The following is a 19,131-nucleotide window of genomic DNA, read 5'->3' on the forward strand; positions in this document are numbered from 1 at the left end:
GACTTCACAATGACCCCCCCTAGCACCTGTATCTACCACACTATTAATTGACCAGGTCACAAGGTATTTATGTGAGTCAGTACCCTCATCTGAGAGACAGGAATAGCAACGCCTGCTTGTCATGGATCCTGGGGAAGCAGATGAAGTAGGGCATGTCCGCTCACCGCTGCCTCGCCTGCTCCCACACTAATTCACCAAGCTTTGCTGACTCAGCCATGAACGGAGCTCAGTTTTTAAAACAAGGCTACAGATGTTTAACCTGGTATCTTTTGTGGACATCCAGTGAGAAAAGACAGGAGGTAGAGCAAGTTGACACCATTATGAAACAATGCTGTGGGATCTTTCATCTTAAAAAGTGGATAGAAATTTCTGGGAAGAATGTTCCTCTCCTAAAATTTGATGCAAAAATGAAATACAATCAGAAGCAAAAGGGACCATCTTCTGGCATCCAAGCAAGGTAAAACCATGACCCATGCCTAAGAGACACCTTACCCTCCTCCTGGTCTGGTGAATTCTTGACCGGGCCGTGGCCTCTGAGAAGCTGTCACAGTTCTCTCAGCACCTGCGGGAGGACACACTGAGTGTCTGCACTTCGCTTTCTGCTGTTTTGATGGAGAAATGCAGTAAGAGTTTCTGGGAGGAAGAAAGTGAAACAAAAGAAGCAGAACATGTTTGTGGCCTCTAATGAGCAAGGTAAGTTGAAAGATGAATGCAAGGCTGGCGGTGTCATCTCGGGGGGCAGGTGATCCATCTCGTGAGGAGGAGCCGGGCGTGTGCAGAGCCTGGGGTCTATACAGAGCATGGCCCCAACTGGGAAAGCACTTCCCCCTTTTGGGGAACGTATCTCCCCATCTATAACCTCAGACGGAAGGAGCAAGCAGGTGTAATATCAATACTCAGCCGTCTCCATGGTGGAAGGAACCCAGAACCACCTGTGTGTCACGGAAGAAAAGAGATATGCGTAGTCTGGTCAACCACGGGGAGGTGAAGAAAGAGCTGCAGTATGAAGCCAGGAGAAGAGGAGCAAGAGAGAGAGACTGAAGAAGGAGTAAATACACATGATGGGCAGGAATGAGCTCACCTGACAGCACATGTAAAATACTGCAGAAAAGGGGAGAAATACAGACATGATCAAGCACTGGCTCAACTTAAGCCCCACTTTATTTATTTGTTTATTTATTTAAATTTTATTTAAGCCCCATTTTAAATAATAGTAACCAAGGAGAAGATGAAATCACTGAAGAAAATATAAGAGACAGCATGTGCAAGGGAAAACATGAGGGACAGTGAACGTTGGGAATGATATTGCTGAGAGAGAAATATTTGATCTAAAAGAAAAGTTTGGTACAAACGGGGTAGAGGCAGGTAAAAATTCTAAAAAAAATTGAGGTCAGAGAAGATATTCATTGTGAGAAACAAATAAAAATGATTTAAAATAAGAAGAATGCTATTTAAAAAAAACACTTATGTAAATAGAATACTTACAGTCTTGGTATTTATGCAGACCAGCTCTCTAGAAACCTTTAATTATAAACTGCTCAAGATCCCATACCTGTCCTGCGGACTTCTAGTGAGTCTGAACCTCAAACGCGACGGTGAAGGAAATCAGATATGGAGGACTCTCATGTCCAGCATGCAGCAAATGTTTATTGTCTTAGTGCTCATTATATACTATTTTAATTGTAGCAGGTGTAACATCAAAGCATACCACATAATAATAACATGTATGAGTGATTAGTCTATTTTCTTACTATTATTTATTTACTTCAGACAGTAGGGTACCAGGTGGTTAGTTCTCACACACATAATCTTATCGCCTCCTAGCCAGAGCCTGGAAAGTTCGCTCATTATTTTGTTGTTGTCAAACTGTGGAGATGTATGTAGTTCACTTCCAGCCTCTCAACACCAAGTCCTGTCACCCAGAGGTTTTCCTCCGAGACGCATGTGTTTTCACATGCCTTAGGGACTCAGGTCAAGGCCCTTCTGCTCACTACACAGGGTGGCCGCCTCCAACACTGTGTTAACATACAGTTACTAGAAACACCTGGTTCTGTTTGGCCTGATCTGTGCCCACACTGTAATTTTGGATGTGCTTTCTTTTCTGAACATGTGAACTGTCCTATACAGAGAGAATTTATCATGTGACCTAAGTGATCATATGATCTGCACAATAAAAAAAATAATGTAAGGAGGACTGTCTGTGAAGGAGAGAACTCAATGGATGGAAAAGAAGGAAAAGTCTTTAAAGATATCATAAAAGAAAAACTCTGAAATGAAAAAACAAAACAAATCTGAATCCATACTATTAAGGGACAAAACATCTCTCATGAGAACGTGATGCAGAACGATCTCTTTGAGACGGGTTTTTCCTCTCGAATGCTTTTGATTTGCCTCTAGTTTACAAAGCTATGTAATTTAGGGAGTGCACTTGGTACTTCCAAATTGTGAGATGCCTCATTCCCTCCCCACCAAAGCTGCAGGGCCAATACCTTAACTTCTTCCCTCTCCACCCATCTCTTCTCGGCCTCCCTCCCTGGAGAGTCATCAGTATATTTTTCACAGTCTAAGAATTATTGTTTTGACAGTCTTTTTTATTTATTTTTTTGTTCTGCAAGTGAGTGATACCATCCTGTGCTTTATCTTAGTTCACTTGACAAAATCATTTTAAGATCTAGACATTTTGTCCAAGTTATTGTTTCATATTTTAAAGGCTGTGTAGTATTCCATCGAGCGTATATTTCATAATTTCTTTATCCAGTCATCTATTGATGGGTCACCTTTTACTGTGACCTGGCCATCAAGAATCCAGCCTCTGTAAACATAGGAATGTCTTATCTCATTGTAATAACGTTTTCATATTCTTCGGATAAATACCTAGAGGCAAAATGCCTACTTTGTTTATATCACTGAACATTAAAGATTTGGGAAATGATGTTTTCCCTATTCTTTAAGAAGAAAATCATCAAAAAAGAGTGAAATTCTAACTGGTCTTAGATTTTTCCAAACCATATTTAATGCTATAAGAAAATAGAATAATAGAGAGATAAATGTGATTCAGTTATAATCCCAGCCAAGGAATTAGTTTGTTCTAAAGACAACACGCAGTGAATCGCCATAAAAACCTCAAGGAACCCAGCTCTTTGGAAAATTAGGCCTCATTATAAAAACTGGGGTTCATCAACATCACCTAGAAACAAAGGCTGAGTATTGCATCCCTCCCTGTAAAGCTCTTGAATCATAATCTGCATTTTTTTTTAATTTTTTTTTTAAGATTTATTTTTATTTATTTATTTTATTTTATTTATACAAGCACTGGGTACAGTCAGAAGTGCAGGAGGGTGAGAGAATTCACCAGAGCCAGAGCGGGGAGCAGAGCAGGCAAAAGGACCGAAGTACACTGCTGAGGGGAGCAGTGGGCGGCAGGAGAGGTCTGCGCGCCATGTGGGACCCTCCTCCTGTGGCCAGGGAGCAGCCGGGGATTGAACCGGCATTGCAGAGGCTGCGGGCAGCTTCGCAACCCAGCGCTCAACTGCTGCGCCACCGGGGAGGCCCCCCATAATCTGCATTTTAACAAGCTCCCCAAATGATTCACTCACATATAAGTGTTTGATATCACTTATGGGAGAAGTCAAAGAATTCAGGAATAAAGAAACTGTGGTCCAAAGAGCTGAACATTATCTCTAGTTCAATATAGTTCTAATAGTTGGCAATTATGAAAATCATGATTACAGAACAAATGCAAATGTCATCATCCTTACCGATGCCAAAATTAATAATAATTTCACAAAATTTTTGAAGTTGTTGAGAAATGAGTTTGGGAGAAATTTGTGTTAAGAACTTCATCTTTCTTAGCAGAGAACCAAATGATATCATCTGAAAAGTTAAAGTAGCTTAAAACACAATAATGAATCCAATTTCTTAATGTTTTGTAACATCTTTTTTCTTTGCATTAGAACCTTTTAGGAAATTATATCATCTGCAAGGGAAAAACATTATTTGAATCTCAACTATGCCATCAAATTCACTGTAAGCTTACTTTTCTATTTTTAACTCCAAGTACTATTAAATGTGATGCTAGGGATAAAAAAAAAGTTGCATGTTAGGTAAAAGTATTTATCTTTTCTTGACTTTGTTCTTAGGCACAAAACAACATGTACTGTGATAGTGACTTAATATTAATGATGGTTCTTTAGGATGGTAATATATGGGTGAATTGCACCAGTCTTCTTTTTATTTATTTATGCATACAAGAGCTGGGGTACAGGCCAGAGGTGTGGGGGGGGGTGAAAGGATTCACCAGAGACAGAGTGGGGAGCAGAACAGGCAGACTGACTGAAACACGCTGCTGAGGGGAGCAGCGGGCAAGACAGGAGAGGTCTGCTGCGCCATGTGTGTAGCTCCCTGGCTGGTGGGGATGGAAATCATGCTGCAGAGGCTGTGGACAGCTTCATGGGTTGTGTGTCAACCCTTGCGCCACCAGGGAGGTCCCCTGCACCAGTCTTCTTTTGGTTGATATTACTCAGCATATTTATAATGAACATGTACTTCTTTTATGAAAATAATAAAGTGATAAATAACCTTAAGGGAGAGGCAGGGGGAAATATCCTATTTCTGCTACTGTGTGCTGCTTCCTTTTCTGGAACCGACTCTAAACCTTCTCTTAAGTTTCCAGTGATCACACTTCATCCCTTCTCTTGACACCCTGTCTCCTGAAGCCTCATTCAACTCCAACATCCCAGAGGTAGGGATCCGACTGGTCTTCATTCACGATGTACAGGTCCTTTGTTTTCGCCCTATGAGATGTCCCGGTGCCCTTCATACCTGTGTGCTAAATGAGCGACTGAATCCTACTTCCTCCATAAAGCCTTCATGATAAACCAAGTCTCTTTTAAACATTTGACCATGGTTGAGCTGGTTGCCTTGAATTTTAAGTAACTGAAGGACTGAAAACTCTGGTGACCTTTTCTCAGCAAGAACAGGATGTGGCTAATTGAGACTAATCCAGCCATCGAGGTGCTCAGCAGTTGTAAATCTGATCCTTGCGTTTGTATGAACATGACTTTTTCATGTTTGAATGTGGCTTAATTAAGCAAAATGTCTTATGTGAGGATTCAAATCCCCGTGTAGATTAAACAAGTCTATTTAGGATCCACGAAGACTTTGAAAGTTTTTCCTCATACTGTAGCACATCGCACTACATCCCTACCCCAGGGGAATAAAAGAAAAGTTCAGAGAGAGAGAGAGAATCACGGAAAATAAGAGCTGTGCAGGAGCTGGGAAACTATCAAGAACAACCTCCTATTTTGCCCACAAAATCGACTCACTGTCAAAGAAAAATAGGCCATGCAGAAGAAAGTGCCTGTTTCCTCCCTGTTCTGAAGTGGACCCCACAGCAGTTAGGGTGTTGTGGAAGCACAAGGATTGGAGCTGAGAAAAGCTCAGTCTGGGTCCTGGTTTTTTGTAACAACGCTTTGCAGATCATCGAGGTGAGCCTGCTTTTCTTTTGGGTCATCAGTTTCCACTTCGGAAATTAAAGAATCATTTTGGGTACATACTCATCAAGTTGAATTGTTTAAGACATGCAATACTTCACTAACAATAAAAGCGTAATGAATTTACTTAGGAACCAAACGCCTAAAGCCAAGGAAAGGGGAAAACTCTGGGCTGAGTCCTGGGCAGCGATGCTGACCCCATATCTCTTGCCCCTGCCATTTTCAGCCAAGTTGTCCTGGTAACATTGACTTTCCGAATGACTTCTGGGGAAACCTGAACATTTTAAGTACCTAATTATTATAAGAAAAACAATAAGAAACACGGATCCATGGCAGGCCCAGGTTATTTCTGGATGAAAGCATAAGTTGGAGAATCTTGACCCAGCACAAGTTTTGGCATAAAGTAGAAACAAGCCATCCCCAATAAAATGATTCTCCAGCAGCTCAAGGCAAGCGGGCCAACTTATCTGTTTAATAAAATTCATCGATGTTGCCCAGGGAGATGGCAATCAGAGAAGAATAATCCAGCTTGGCGTGTTGAGCCTGCACCCCGCAATGGAAGGAAGTTGAGGTGGAGCCGTGGCAAGTGAGATGGTGAGATTATAAAAAGAAGTGTCATCACAGAGCCAGAGGCCCTGGGTTCTAAAGTCTGTCAAGAAAGTATTTTATCTGCAGAATACTGCAGAATTTTGTTTAAGCTTCTCTACTCCTAATTTTATATCTCTGGTGATTAATAAGACTCTGAGTTTGCTAGATTCCCCCCAATAAGTAGTTTTATTTTGCTTTTCTTAGAATATCTAGGAGAAAATAGGAAAAAGTAGACATGAAAAATCATAAAACTATAAGGTTTTGGAGTAACAACTCTTGTTCTAAAATTTCTGATCCTCTTCGAGTTGGAAAGTGGAAAACAGTGAAGAAATGAGTCCCAGGTGCAGCCACTTTAATACTGGGACAGCTAGCCTTGTGACCTTGATGAAATAATGCTGGTCGATCTGAAATAACTTACTGCTAAAAGTAGGGCTACATTTCATTAAAAAATTAAATTCTAGTTTGGGAAACACACTGACATAGCAGTAGAAGTAAGTAACCATGGCAGGAAGCAACTCATATTTGGCAAGCATTGCTTTCGTGACTTGGAATGAGTGACCCTTGCTTGGGTTTGAATCCCAGCCAGGTAACTTAGCTCTGGGACCTCAAGCACTTTCTATAATCCCACACTGTCTTCTTTCCTTCTAGATGATGCACTGATAATAAAATCTACCCACAAAGGCAGCATGATAATAACATGTGTGAATCTCCTGGTACGGAACATGGTGATAATGGTGTGCAGTGAGGGGGAGGGTTGAGTTGTGTTTACTGGATTCAAGTTCTTGGATGCAAGTGACTCTTGACTTGAAGCATTTCAGAAGCATGACTATTGGTTATTTGGTTCTCCCTTAAAATTATCCCAGTATGAAGTACTTGACATGTTTGTTGGAGTCATTAATTAACCAAAAGAATATGCAGGTCCTCCCTAGAACTCGCCAGGAGCAAATTCTCCTGCTATAGAGTGTAGCATCATTTCTCCTTGTGGTTGTTGGGAAAAGTCAACCGAGAGTCGAGAGTCATTTGAAAGTCTTGAGCTACACTTCCTGGGGATGAATTGTGACAAAATATCCTAGCTGGTAACTACAGATGGTGCCTCTTCCACCATAAAGGTGTCTCATCTGTTTTTCTTGCCACTTCTTAGGCTATTTGCCACAATTAAGCACGACAGCAGAGTCCCACGGGCTGGTTTATGTTGTGTTTAAAAAGTTAATTAAATTGCCAAGTTGTTAAGTTGTTAAATTTAAAGTTAAAAAAAATCTATTAGCAAGTTTCCTCCTGATTAAAGTCAGGAGACCCGTGTGTTTGATTTTCAACTTGGTCCTCTCCAGCAATAAACATTAAAAATAAAACAATTCCATTTTATGACCAAGCCCTCTACAATGCCTTATGTGTGATGCATTAGGAGGAGGAGAGGCAGTTAAATGACAATTCATCTGTACACAAAACTTCCAAAGAACATGTTTCTCTTGACAGGGTGGGGTAGTGGGGTAGGGTGAGTTAGAACTAAACATCTGTCCAAAGTTATTGTATGCAATTTTCTCCTTTATAATCTGGTCTTGTGAGATCATGGACAGCAAACCTCCCCTCCTATTCTTAGGATGCTCCAGTGCCTGATAGGGCAGTAGCACGAGGGATAAAATCCATCCCTGGTTTTAGGAGGCAGTTTTGCCTAAGTTCCTGGCTTCACATGCAGGCTGCAGGAAGTTCCCATTTTTTCATGGGTTCCAAAAGGATGCTGTAAGTGATGTTTCATAGGACAGTAGAGACAGTTAGTGAAATAATAGTTGATGGTGACCATATGAAGACAGCTCTGTCAAGAGAGACTATGCAGGGCTCAGCAGAGAGTCCACCACCTGGGGTCCAAGTTCACTGTCAACACAATCAATGCTGTGAACTTGGACAAATGACTCAGCTTCTCTGACACAGGCTTTGGGTCCATCAAGTGGGTTCAGTCATAGTAAGCAAGGTGTAAGATTCATATGAAGATTGAATGAAAATTTATAATACTCTTAGAACAGCACTGGGCACAAAAAGTAGGTTGCTTAATAAATGATCACTGCTCTTCATCGTAGGTCAGAGAGAAAAGCCATCTGGACTTGTAGGTAGGTAGATCGATAGTTATATTTGATAGTAGTGTTTAATATACAGGAGCTAATTTAACCACCGATTTATTGAAAGCATTACGAGACTAAATTTGAATCTTAAGAGATCTGTTAATGGAACCGGCGTTACAAAAATAGAATCTACAAGTTGGAAGAGGTCTTAGAACTCATCAATTCCACCCTAACTGCTGCATGGATCTTCCCTGCCACCCGCTGACAGGCTGTCATTGGGAATGTGATGTGGAACTCTCACCTCTGACAGCCTGTGCCAGTGCTGGACGGCTCTAATTTTTGGCTCGCTCTTTCTTCTGTTGATCTAAAGTCTGTCTCCCTTCCATATCGGGTCACACAGAAGACTTTTGCTACATGATAACTCTTGAGAGACTTGAAGGCAACAGTCACCAGTCCCGAGGCATCTCTGTTCTGGCATAAAAAGCCTCCATTGGCAGTGAACACACACTCGAGATCCCCCTTTTGCAGACCCCTGGCTCTCTTAGAAGAGGCAACAACAAGCTCTTCAGCTCTCTCAAGCTTAGTCCTTTCCGTCTCATCTCCATGCGCTGTCATTGCCTGTTTATATTCATTTACCTCCCCAATGAACCGGTACCTGGATGCTTCTGGCTCATACATCCCTGCCTCCTGGTGGTACGTAATTACAGCTGGGAACCTGTTGGGTGGGTCCTCAAAAACTTAAAGATAGAATTGCCATGTGCTCCATTCCTGGGTACACACCCAAGGGAATCCGAAGCTAGTTCACAAGAGACATCTGCATATCCATGGTCATACATCGTTACTCTCACCACAGCCAAAGGGAAAGCAACCCACATTTTGAATTGGCAAATGAATGGATACACAAAACGTGGTGTCGGCGCACAACGGACCATTACTCAGCCTCAGAAAGGAAGGAAATTCTGTCACAGGCTATAATGTGGAGGAATCCTGAGGATGTGATGCTAAGTAAAGTGAACCAATCACCTAAAAAACAAACACCGTAACTCTGTGAGTATTCCAAGAGGGTAGTGAAATGCACAGAGACAGAAAGCAAAATGGTTACCAGGGACTTGGAGGAGTGAGAAATGGGAGTTGGGACTTAATGGGGACAGAGCTTCAGTTTTGCCCGAGGCAAAGAGTTCTGGAAATGGATGGTGGCGTTTGCACAATATTAAATGTGCTTTGTCCTGCAGAACAGGACACACCCACACGGTCAAGGTGGTCGATTTCATGTCTTGTGTATTTTTTCACAATTAAAAATATTTTAAGTGAAATAGTTACTGCTGAATGAATAACCATTCACTCACTCGCCACATTCCCTGCAGCCCCTGGCTGAGTGATAGAAGAATTTGATGAGGACGAGGTCATTTCTGGTGCCCCTCCGGCCATGCCATTTGGACATCTGCTTCCTTTGCATCCACTAGAGCCTATTTTAATGAGAACAAAGTTGCCGTGGTCAGATCCAAGAGGTCAGTGTAAACCCCACTGTTGCTTTGTGCACATTCTTTTTTTGAGAACCAAGCTGCACAGAGGCTCGACAATACCACAGGCTTGGAGAGAAATGCAGCCAACTTTACTACTGCAGTTAGAAGAGCTCAGCGCCGGGTGAATAGTTGACCCGATCTGTATGCTTCTCAATGCACCGAGAGTAATTCTCACCAAGAGAGCCAAGCTTCAATCTCAACTGCCAATAAGTCAGCCTGTCCTTCAGCAAGTCCTGCCATCTCACATTGAATTTCAGTCCCGCCATCAAAACAAGGGGTCGCCTGTGGCTCATCACTAAAAGAGCAGTAAAATGTGGATCTTTAAAAGAGCTGGAATTTGCAGGCAGGTAGAGAAGACTCTAGTTAAGTGCCAGCACTTGATAAACAGTACAGGTGATATCAATCAGCCCTTCTGCACCTCTGTTTGCCATCTTTAAAAGGGGGGTAGTAATAGAAATGACCATAGACGTGATTTAAAGACCAGAGAGGTCGCCATCAAAAACTCTCGCCCTGACAGGAAGAAGGCTAATTCAACCTGTTCTGATAATTCTCCCTGCTCTAGAAGGACAGTAATTCTGCCAGTAGATTAACTTCCCTGTTGGGTCAGGTCATTCTGGAGCTGGGCCAAAGATCTTCATTGATTGGCCAAAGGGGCACTGCCGTGAACATTAGGACAGACAGACCCTGGGGGACAGACTGCCTCTCCCTAAGCCACTCAATGTATTTCCAAAGCTGCACAAACACTCAGCAAACTCCCGAGATCCAAACATCACATGTGCACCCAAATTCAAGTTCTTACCCTCTTCCAAACCAGCATCCTCCGTGTACAACTCGGAGAAGACAGATTTCAAAAGGCAGGGGAAATTTGGTTATCCACCTTGCTAGCAGTTGCTTATTTGGTCCCCAGCCCACACACCCTGGACTCTCTTCTGTAGCTTTACGCTTTCTATCAAGGCTTGTTGGCTTAAACCAACACATCCCCTTCCAGACCAAAAGCTTATCTCACATGGCCGTCAAGACTCAAGGTCTTCAGCCCCTTTGCTGCCCTCCCCCCGTGCTACCCCATGAAATCTTAAGCCTCAAGATTCTCATCATGACATTTCCCAGGGCAAAGTCCTCTCCTCCTGAGACCTTGTTCCACGAAGACCACCTTTCATTTTCCATCTCACAGGATGCAGGCAACACGTGTCCTGAACACCACTGAGCTTCATGGAATCAAGCAGGTGTAATCCTTGGTGGAGGGTAGGAAGGGGACACCCCTCTCGCACCCCCAGGAGGGAACCTGCCAGGGGCCCATGACCAGTTGGGAGATATCAGGTGCCTGTTACAAGTGGGGAAATGCCAGGCGTCCCTCCAAGGTGGGCATCAGGCATCCTGCTCTGCTGGCTCTCTTACGCAACTTGATGCTCACCTTCATTTTTGTGAACAGTCAGCTGTGGCAACATGGCCGTCTGTCACCGGATTTCATTATGGAAATGATGCTAAAGAGGGCCACGGGCTCCAAAACCCATTAAACTGTCTTCTATTGCTTTACATATTCTTCTATGATAAAAATAGCCTGATATTTGAATTTAAGAAGCCTCTCTGCCTAAAGGGTAACGGATGGATATTAAGAAGATTATAATAAAGAGGGGGATTATCAAAAAAGAAAATGGAGGTGGGGGATAGATCGTTCTTACACTTAAGGCAAATCAGTTTTGGGGGCGACATCCTTTCCAGAATGTGCCACTTCCCTCTCTGGGCAGTAAAACCCCTTGACACCTTGCTCGCACCAAGGGCTTCTCAGCAGTGGGTTGTTGGGTTTTATGTCTCAGCAGCTTCTCTCCGTCTGCCCAGGGGTTGTGTTTGCAACTTGCCTCTCTAAAAACGTAATCTGCGTTCTGAGGTTTCCTCTCCAGAGCTCTCCACACAAGAGCCTACCCTTCCTCTAGGGTCTGTTTTCCTCCGATGCCTCCTTCTCCAGCGAGAACGAGAGATCCCCATGGCCGGGCTTGGCAATGTGCCTGCTGGGCATGGCATTCCCGCCAACCGCAGCACATGCAGAGGTGCGGGCAACAACCAGCCTTGATCCAAAATTTTGCAATCAACATTCACCCAAGTAGCCCCCTTAACACTTGGAACGGCTGCACCGAAATTCCATTCCACTAGATTTTCTTTGCTTAACAGCCACACAAAAACCTCTATGTTACCACACCACACCTCGGGGACAGCCACAGAATAGTGGATTGTTTCATTTACATAAAACAAGCAAAACTAAGCTTTGCTCTTAGGAATCAGCCAATGCCAACAGCAGCCACGTCTTCCCCTGCTTGTCCACTAACTTGCCCCCTTCCAGCACCTGGGAAGTGCGTCCTCCTGCCCACCCCTGTCTCTCAACTCCTTTTCATCTACATCATTTAAAAAGTCCATTCCAGAGTGTCATTCAATTTTTTTAAATTTAATGAAGGATCTTTGGTTTACATCCTTGTTCACTTTTTGATATAAAGGATTTCTCCCCTCAGGTATGGTCACCGCAGCTCTCCTGCCACCAAAGAGCCCGTGGCCTCTGCCTCATCCTGCCCTTCCCTCTGTTCTCACCCTTGGGATGCTTCAGATCTATGGTCAGTTTCCAAGGGTTGGTTTTATTTTATTTATTTATTTTTTAAGATTTATTTATGCACACAAGACCCGGGGTACAGGCCAGAGTTGTGGGGGAGGGTGAGAGGATTCATCAGAGACAGAGTGGGGAACAGAACAGGCAGACTGACTGAAACACACTGCTGAGGGGAGCCGTGGGTGGTCTGCCGTGCCATGTGGGTAGCTCCCTGGCAGGCCAGGGCTTGAATTCATGCTGCAGAGGCCTTGGATTGCCTCATAGTGTGGTGCTTAACCCCTTGCGCCACCAGGGAGGCCCTCTAGGGTTGGTTTTAATCTTGGGTCTTTGACCCTTTGTTTCTCTACATATTCCATATATAAGTGACACCATTGGTATTTATCTTTCTTTGGATTAATTTTGCTTAGCATAACCCCTTAGCATAACCCCTTCTGTTTTGAGAATGGTTGTCTAAGCACAAACTAGAATTCCTGGTCACCGGATCACCCACCCATTAGACCAGTTATAATAGTACAAAATCTGTTGCCCCCTGGGCCTCCCCTGTGATGCAGTGGTTGAGTGCTGTGTTGCGAAGCTTCCCGCAGCCCCTGCAGCACCGGTTCGATCCCCAGCTGCTCCCCAGCCACTGGAGGAGGGTCCCACATGGTGCTCAGACCTCTCCTGCAGCCCGCTGCTCCCCTCAGCAGTGTACTTCGTCCGTCTGCCTGTTCTGCTCCCAGCTCTGGCTCTGGTGAATTCTCTCACCCTCCCGTGCTTCTGACTGTACCCAGTGCTTGTATAAATAAATAAATCTTTTTTTAAAAAAATCTGTTACCCCCTTCTATTGGTTAGATATTTCTCTTTCCTGTCTGGAGATGCTTGGTTTTGTCTCACTGGCTTCTGTTTCATGTATTTCCTCAACTACTCTCTTTGAATAGGTTTTCCTCTAGTCTTGAACAAGAGTTTTGTTTTGGTGAAAGGTGGAATACTTTAATCATTGTCTTTTTCCCCTCCTGGGCTATTAAGTGTGGGAGACAAGACATCAGAAACATGCCTGATTCTCTGCCCTATGTTTGTAGTCTGTTCCTTTAATCACAAAGTGTGCAAAGCATATTTTCATCTTTGAGATTTAGGTATTTCACTAGGATTGATGAAGTCTGTAAATCTTTGTGTTCTTTGATTTCTTTTAAGCTGACAATTCATGTTTTTTTTTTAAGTTCTGTTAATTTTCTTCTTTTATTTCTGTCATTCTTTTCTCCTCAGCCAGAGTCTTTTTATCCTTTAAGAATTCCAAAATGTATCTCTCGAAGACTTTGGGATCTGTCTCCAGGCCTAGTAGTGTATACAGGAATTTTAAAACCAGGTAGCTAAGTAAGTGCGCTATGAAGTTGCACTTCATGAAGTTGCACTTTATGACTATGAAGTTCTGATCCACAACCAGAATGTCCCGGTACTCAAAGCAACCTGAATTTTTTTTTAACTTCTTTATTTATGCATACAAGAATTGGGGTACAGGCCAGAGGTGTGGGGGTGAGAAGATTCACCAGAGACAAAGTGGGGAGCAGAACAGGTGGAGTGATCGAAATACACTGCTGAGGGAAGCAGCAGGAAGACAGAAGAGGTCTGCTGCTCCATGTGGGTAGCTCCCTGGCTGGTCGGTCAGATATAGAACTTGTCATACAGTAGCTGTGGATTGCTTCATAGTGCTGATGCTTAATCCCTTGTGCCACCAGGGAGGCCCCAAGACTTAAAGGTTTTAATATATTTCTGAGCTTAAATAGCCCCAAGTGGAAGATGTGAGGAATAAATGTGATATTTCCTAAATATAGAGCTTGGTTGTTTTTTTTTTTAAGATTTATTTATTTATTTATACAAGCACAGGGTACAGTTAGAAGTGCAGGAGGGTGAGAGAATTCAGCAGAGCCAGAGCAGGGAGCAGAACAAGCAGACTGATGAAATACACTGCTGAGGGGAGCAGCGGGCGGCAGGAGAGGTCTGTGCGCCATGTGGGACCCTTGCTTTTGGCTGGGGATCTAACCAGCGCTGCAGAGGCTGCGGGCAGCTTCACAGCCCAGCACTCAACAGCTGAGCCACCAGGGGAGGCCCTAGAGCCTGTTTCTTTAACCAACATTTTATAAGGAATATTTGTAAACAAATGGAAAACTTGAAACAATAGTACAGTGAATACCTGTGTGCTGTCCACCCAGATTCCATAATTAACTTTTATTTATTTGTTTTATCATCAGTTTCTCTTTCTCTCTTTCTCTCTCCCCCACGCTGTCTCTCTCCCCCAAACTACCTACCTATCTATCTATCCATCTACCCATCCATTTATCCCCTTCTCCACTTATCAAACCATCTTATATTTGGAGACTTTCCCAAGCAAGCTGGAGGACGCTGGTATTCTTCAAATAGAAACACCTCAGCATAAACATTTGCATTTTTCTCCACCAAAATATATTTTGATTCATTTTTTTGTTAAGGTAAAAGTCATATAAAGTAAAATGTACAAATTTTAAAGATTTTAAAGAATCAGCACCTTTAAAGTATTTTTAATTAAATAACACTATTTTTAGATTTTTATCAATTTTGACAAATGCAAAGTTCTGTGTAACTCGAGCTCACCATCCTGGAAGCTTCCCAATGCCACTTCCCAGTCAGTCCTGACCCTACCCAGGCCCCCAGAGGAAATTATTTCAATGTCTTTACCTCTATCCCCTCAACAATCACCATTGCATTTTTTCCCACCAAGATTAATTTTGTCTGTTCCAAAGCTGATACGAGAGAGTGACTTCCACTCACCAGGATGCTTGGAGATTTCTCCACATTGTTGTTTAGATCTGTAATTTATGCTGTTTCCATCGTGTTGCATGACTCTCGAACTTGTATAAAATCTTTATCCTTTCTTCCTGCAGCCTCTCACTGAAGCAGGATGCATGGAATACATGTCAGGGGATATTGGGCTGCAGATTGGAGGAAGAGAAGAGACTGATCTGAAGAAAATAAGGGACCTTTATTCCAGTACAAAGATGCTGTGAGTCTTCTCACAGCTTCTCATATTTTAGTTTGTTTTTTTTTCCTTTAAAAGTCTTACTTCCATTAAAATGCACAAGGTATGCGATGCTTAATAGCTAGCATGGACAGGAGAGAAATGTCTGTGGTTTTATCTTATGACCTTGATTTATTTTTAATGCACGTTGCTTTAATAACTTTTCTACAACAGCTCCACTTTAATAAGGGTAACTTTTCTCAACAGAACACTCAAAAGCTTGCCTGTATCTCAAGGTTGTAGAAGAATCCAATGAGACATCAAGGCAAAGTTCTCACCCAACTGAGAAGTGCTCTGTGAATGCTGGTGCCTGTTACTAATGGCTGATTTGAATGTTCTTCTTTTCCCCACTCTGGATTGGTAAGTTTAAAGATGCAAGATAAAGCAGGCATCAGTCACTTCAATTTCTGGTTAAGAGAATGAGACATAGAGGAGGAAATGACCAACCACCCGTAGATGCAGATTTGGCCCCCAAATCACTCCAAAGGCTATTCCCCCCACATTTTTATTCCTCATTAATACAACATTGATTTCAATCCAGTAAAAACGCACACATCTGTAACTTGGGTTTTTTAATATTTTTTTAAGATTTATTTATTTATGCATATAAGAACTGGGGTACAGGCCAGAGGTGTGGGGGGTGAGAGAATTCACCAGAGACAGAGTGGGGAGCAGTCACCCTAGAACAGGCAGATCGACGGAAATACACTGCTGAGGGGAGCAGCAGGCGAGGCAGGAGAGGTCTGCTGCGCCATGTGGGTAGCTCCCTGACTGGGGATGTAACTTGGGTTTTAAATTAAGAGGTCCTGGATAAAAGTCTATCTAGACCTCCTGGTTTACCTACGAGGGTCCTGGCTTGAGTGCTGACACTCCCACCTGCACCAGGAAACGCTCCTGAGCCAAGAGACACCATGTCACCCCAACTTTCCCCTGGTGTCAGAGAAGGTCCATAAGAAGACATGAGGATGTTCACACGTCAGTCATTCTGAAAGTCAAACCACCACCTTCTCCAGGGACAATCAGCAATCCCTTTAAACCTAGTCCCTACTTTCCCCTGGAAGCAGGTGCCACACAAGAAAAGCTTCAGGTGTCCCTTGACAGTCAAACTGCCCTTACCTGGGGTCATCTGGTACCAGCTAAGACAATGGAACCAACACCCTGTATTTAAACTCCATGTCTTCTTCCTGGCTGCACAACTTTGAGCCAGTCCTTTGCACTTTTAAATGTCAAATGTCTGGCCTTAAGATAGGAGGAGTAACTACCTCTCTTGCAAGTTACTCTGTGCATGAAATGAGATCATGTGTCAAACATTTAGCAAGGTGCTGGGCACATTACTAGCATCCCTTGCCGAGGAGCTCCTTTGGTGGCTTATTATGCAAAACCTGCAAGTGAAACTTAAAAACCAGGCTGGAAGAGCCTCCACAGAGACCCAGACACCCTCTGCATCCACAGGCCTGGGGGTGTGATTCAGGATGACTCAATAGCAGGCATTCACCCTCGCGCCAAGGGTTAAACAAAGAGGCAACTGCTTTTACATCGGAATGTTTTTGTCACCCCTTTTTAATGTGAAACCTTTTCATCTGCGCTAAAGCTTCAGAAGTCACATTTCACCAACTCACTTTGAGACTTGCTAGCAATGGGGCTTTAATTACCTTTCGCAGACACAGAGATGGCTCTTGTCTTTAAAAGAAAGAAAGAATTCTTTTTTTTTTTCCTCCTTCGTTCATTCTTTTTTTTTTTTTCAGATGGAAATCTTTTGTTCCTGGCACTTTCCATATGCCACTCTTTAATATTTAATCAGCCCCCACCTCATCAGAACACTGCTGGCCTCATTAGATAATTAATGGTTGCCGGCATAGCATTTGCTTCAGTTAATACATCTGCAGCCAGCAATTAGCGCCTGAGTTTATTAGTTGCACTGGCTTCATTTATTGGGGAAGCAATTCTGCCTTTGATTGAAGCCGCTGGGACTGGCATATGTGGACAGCTTGCCCCCTGTTCTGTGGGATTCTTTTGTTTACATTTTTTTGCTACAGTTTTGCAACACTGCACATCCTAGGCTGCCATGAACAGTTGGTGGGTAAGATTTCCCTTTTATAATTCAGAAGATAATTGGGTAATTCTGTTCAGGAGAGAGGCTGCGGAGCGATTCTCCAACTTTGGGTGGGGGGAGGTAGGGGGGAGAAGCAGCTCACTCATTTGTTCTTTGGGGACATTTATTATTATTATTTTTAAAAAGTCATAGATCCAAAGCAGAGGAATATCCGTCCAGGACGAATGCAGGCTAAGAAATGGGATGGAGATGCGTTGTGCAGCTGCCTCAAGCCCGGTCTCGCTGCCGGGAAGTGCCACCTGGGAGGTGGGGGTCGTCTGCCCAGGTCCACCTCTAAACCTGCCTTGCACACTTTGGCCCTGTGCCCATCTCAGTTTTTGCTACCAGGTGGAATCATGCCATTTCACCTGCTTTCCCAGGGACCCTGATCACAGTCGTTTTCTTCCTGGTGATTAAAATCCTGGCATAACACCAAGATCATTCCCCCAGCCAAATCCCTCATCGCTCCCGATGCCAGGAATTGGGGGAGATGATCATTTAGAACACAATAATGACGTGCTACCCCAATGAAATGCGGGTGATGTTCTGTAGGTACATCAGAGGAAGGAAGGAAACAAAGAAAATAAAACTTTGCCAATTGGGGAAAATGAGCAGGAAAAGCAAACAAGACAAAAGCAATAAAGGTTTCCATTTTCTCTGTAGTTTTTCTTCCCAGGCAAAATTAACTGTATCAAGACCAAGCCAAATGCATGCGCAGGGAAGGGAGAGAGGGAAGATGGTGATCATGACGACGGCCACAGACATTTATCGAGCTTTTTCCAAATGCCAGGCGTCCCCGCGCTGACACCAGTCACGTGTGTTTCCTCATTGAACACCGAGCTGTATCTATCGCCTCTTTTTATGTTTGGGATAAGGGAAAGATTTCCACTGCTTTTATTTTTTTTTAATATTTTTTTTAAGATTTATTTATTTATGCAAGCACTGAGGTGTAGGCCAGAGAGTGGGGGTGAGAGAATTCACCAGAGAGAGCAGGGAGCAGAACAGGCAGAAGGACCGAAATCCACTGCTGAGGGGTGCAGCGGGGAGACAGGAGGGGTCTGCTGCGCCATGTTGCCATGTGGGGATCTCCCTGGCCAGCTGGGAATCGAACCGGCGCAGCAGAGGCTGTGCACAGAGGCTGCAGACAGCTTCACAGCTCTGCGTTCAGCCCGCTGCGCCACCGGGGAGGCCCGACACTGCTTTTAAACGTGTTTTCCCAAGACCACACAACTTGGGAGCATCTGAACATCTTGGGAGTTGCTGAGTCCCGTGTCTATCGGTCAATTTGCAGCCATACTTTATCTCATTCTCAGAGGAACAGTGTGACGTTCTTGAAGTTAAGTCACTTACCCAAGATCATGCAGCCGGCTGAGCAGAGTGAGAGCACCCCAGGACCCTCAAACCTGCCTGCTCTACATGGGTTCTGCCATCCACTGGATCAAAACAAACATACTCTACTGCGTAAGACCTTCAATAAAAAGGAAATTTAGGGACCTCCCTGGTGGTACAGCGGTTGAGCCCTGGGTTGCGAAGCTGCCCGCAGCCTCTGCAGCGCCGGTTCGATCCCCGGCTGCTACCCGGCCACCGGAGGAGGGTCTCACATGGCGCGCAGACCTCTCCTGCCGCCCGCTGCTCCCCTCAGCAGTGTACCTCGGTCCTTCTGCCTGCTCTGCTCCCCGCTCTGGCTCTGGCTCTGGTGAATTCTCTCACCCTCCCGCGCTTCTGACTGTACCCAGTGCTTGTAAATAAATAAATAAAATC

The 19,131-nt window shown here is 43.9% G+C and overlaps 1 long non-coding RNA gene across 15 annotated transcripts in view; it reads left to right on the forward strand.

Annotated features, from left to right (window-relative positions):
- LOC119241951 (uncharacterized) overlaps positions 1-19,131 on the forward strand; it is a 38,909-nt gene that overhangs the window by 289 nt on the left and 19,489 nt on the right. For 3 of the 15 annotated variants that reach the window (XR_008551268.1, XR_005124412.2, XR_005124411.2), the window contains exons 1-6: positions 30-693; positions 3,954-4,026; positions 4,673-4,741; positions 12,159-12,257; positions 15,145-15,263; positions 15,486-15,638. This is a non-coding gene — a long non-coding RNA (uncharacterized LOC119241951). Of the gene's footprint in view, positions 1-29; positions 694-3,953; positions 4,027-4,665; positions 4,742-8,157; positions 8,183-9,502; positions 9,643-12,158; positions 12,258-15,144; positions 15,264-15,485; positions 15,639-19,131 lie in introns of those variants that run through there. The other 12 variants (XR_005124409.2, XR_008551266.1, XR_008551269.1 and 9 more) reach the window with 10 other exon arrangements.

Source organism: Talpa occidentalis, unplaced genomic scaffold (assembly GCF_014898055.3).
Source record: "Talpa occidentalis isolate TD23 unplaced genomic scaffold, MPIMG_talOcc4v2.1 talOcc4.12, whole genome shotgun sequence".
Lineage (NCBI taxonomy): Eukaryota > Metazoa > Chordata > Mammalia > Eulipotyphla > Talpidae > Talpa > Talpa occidentalis.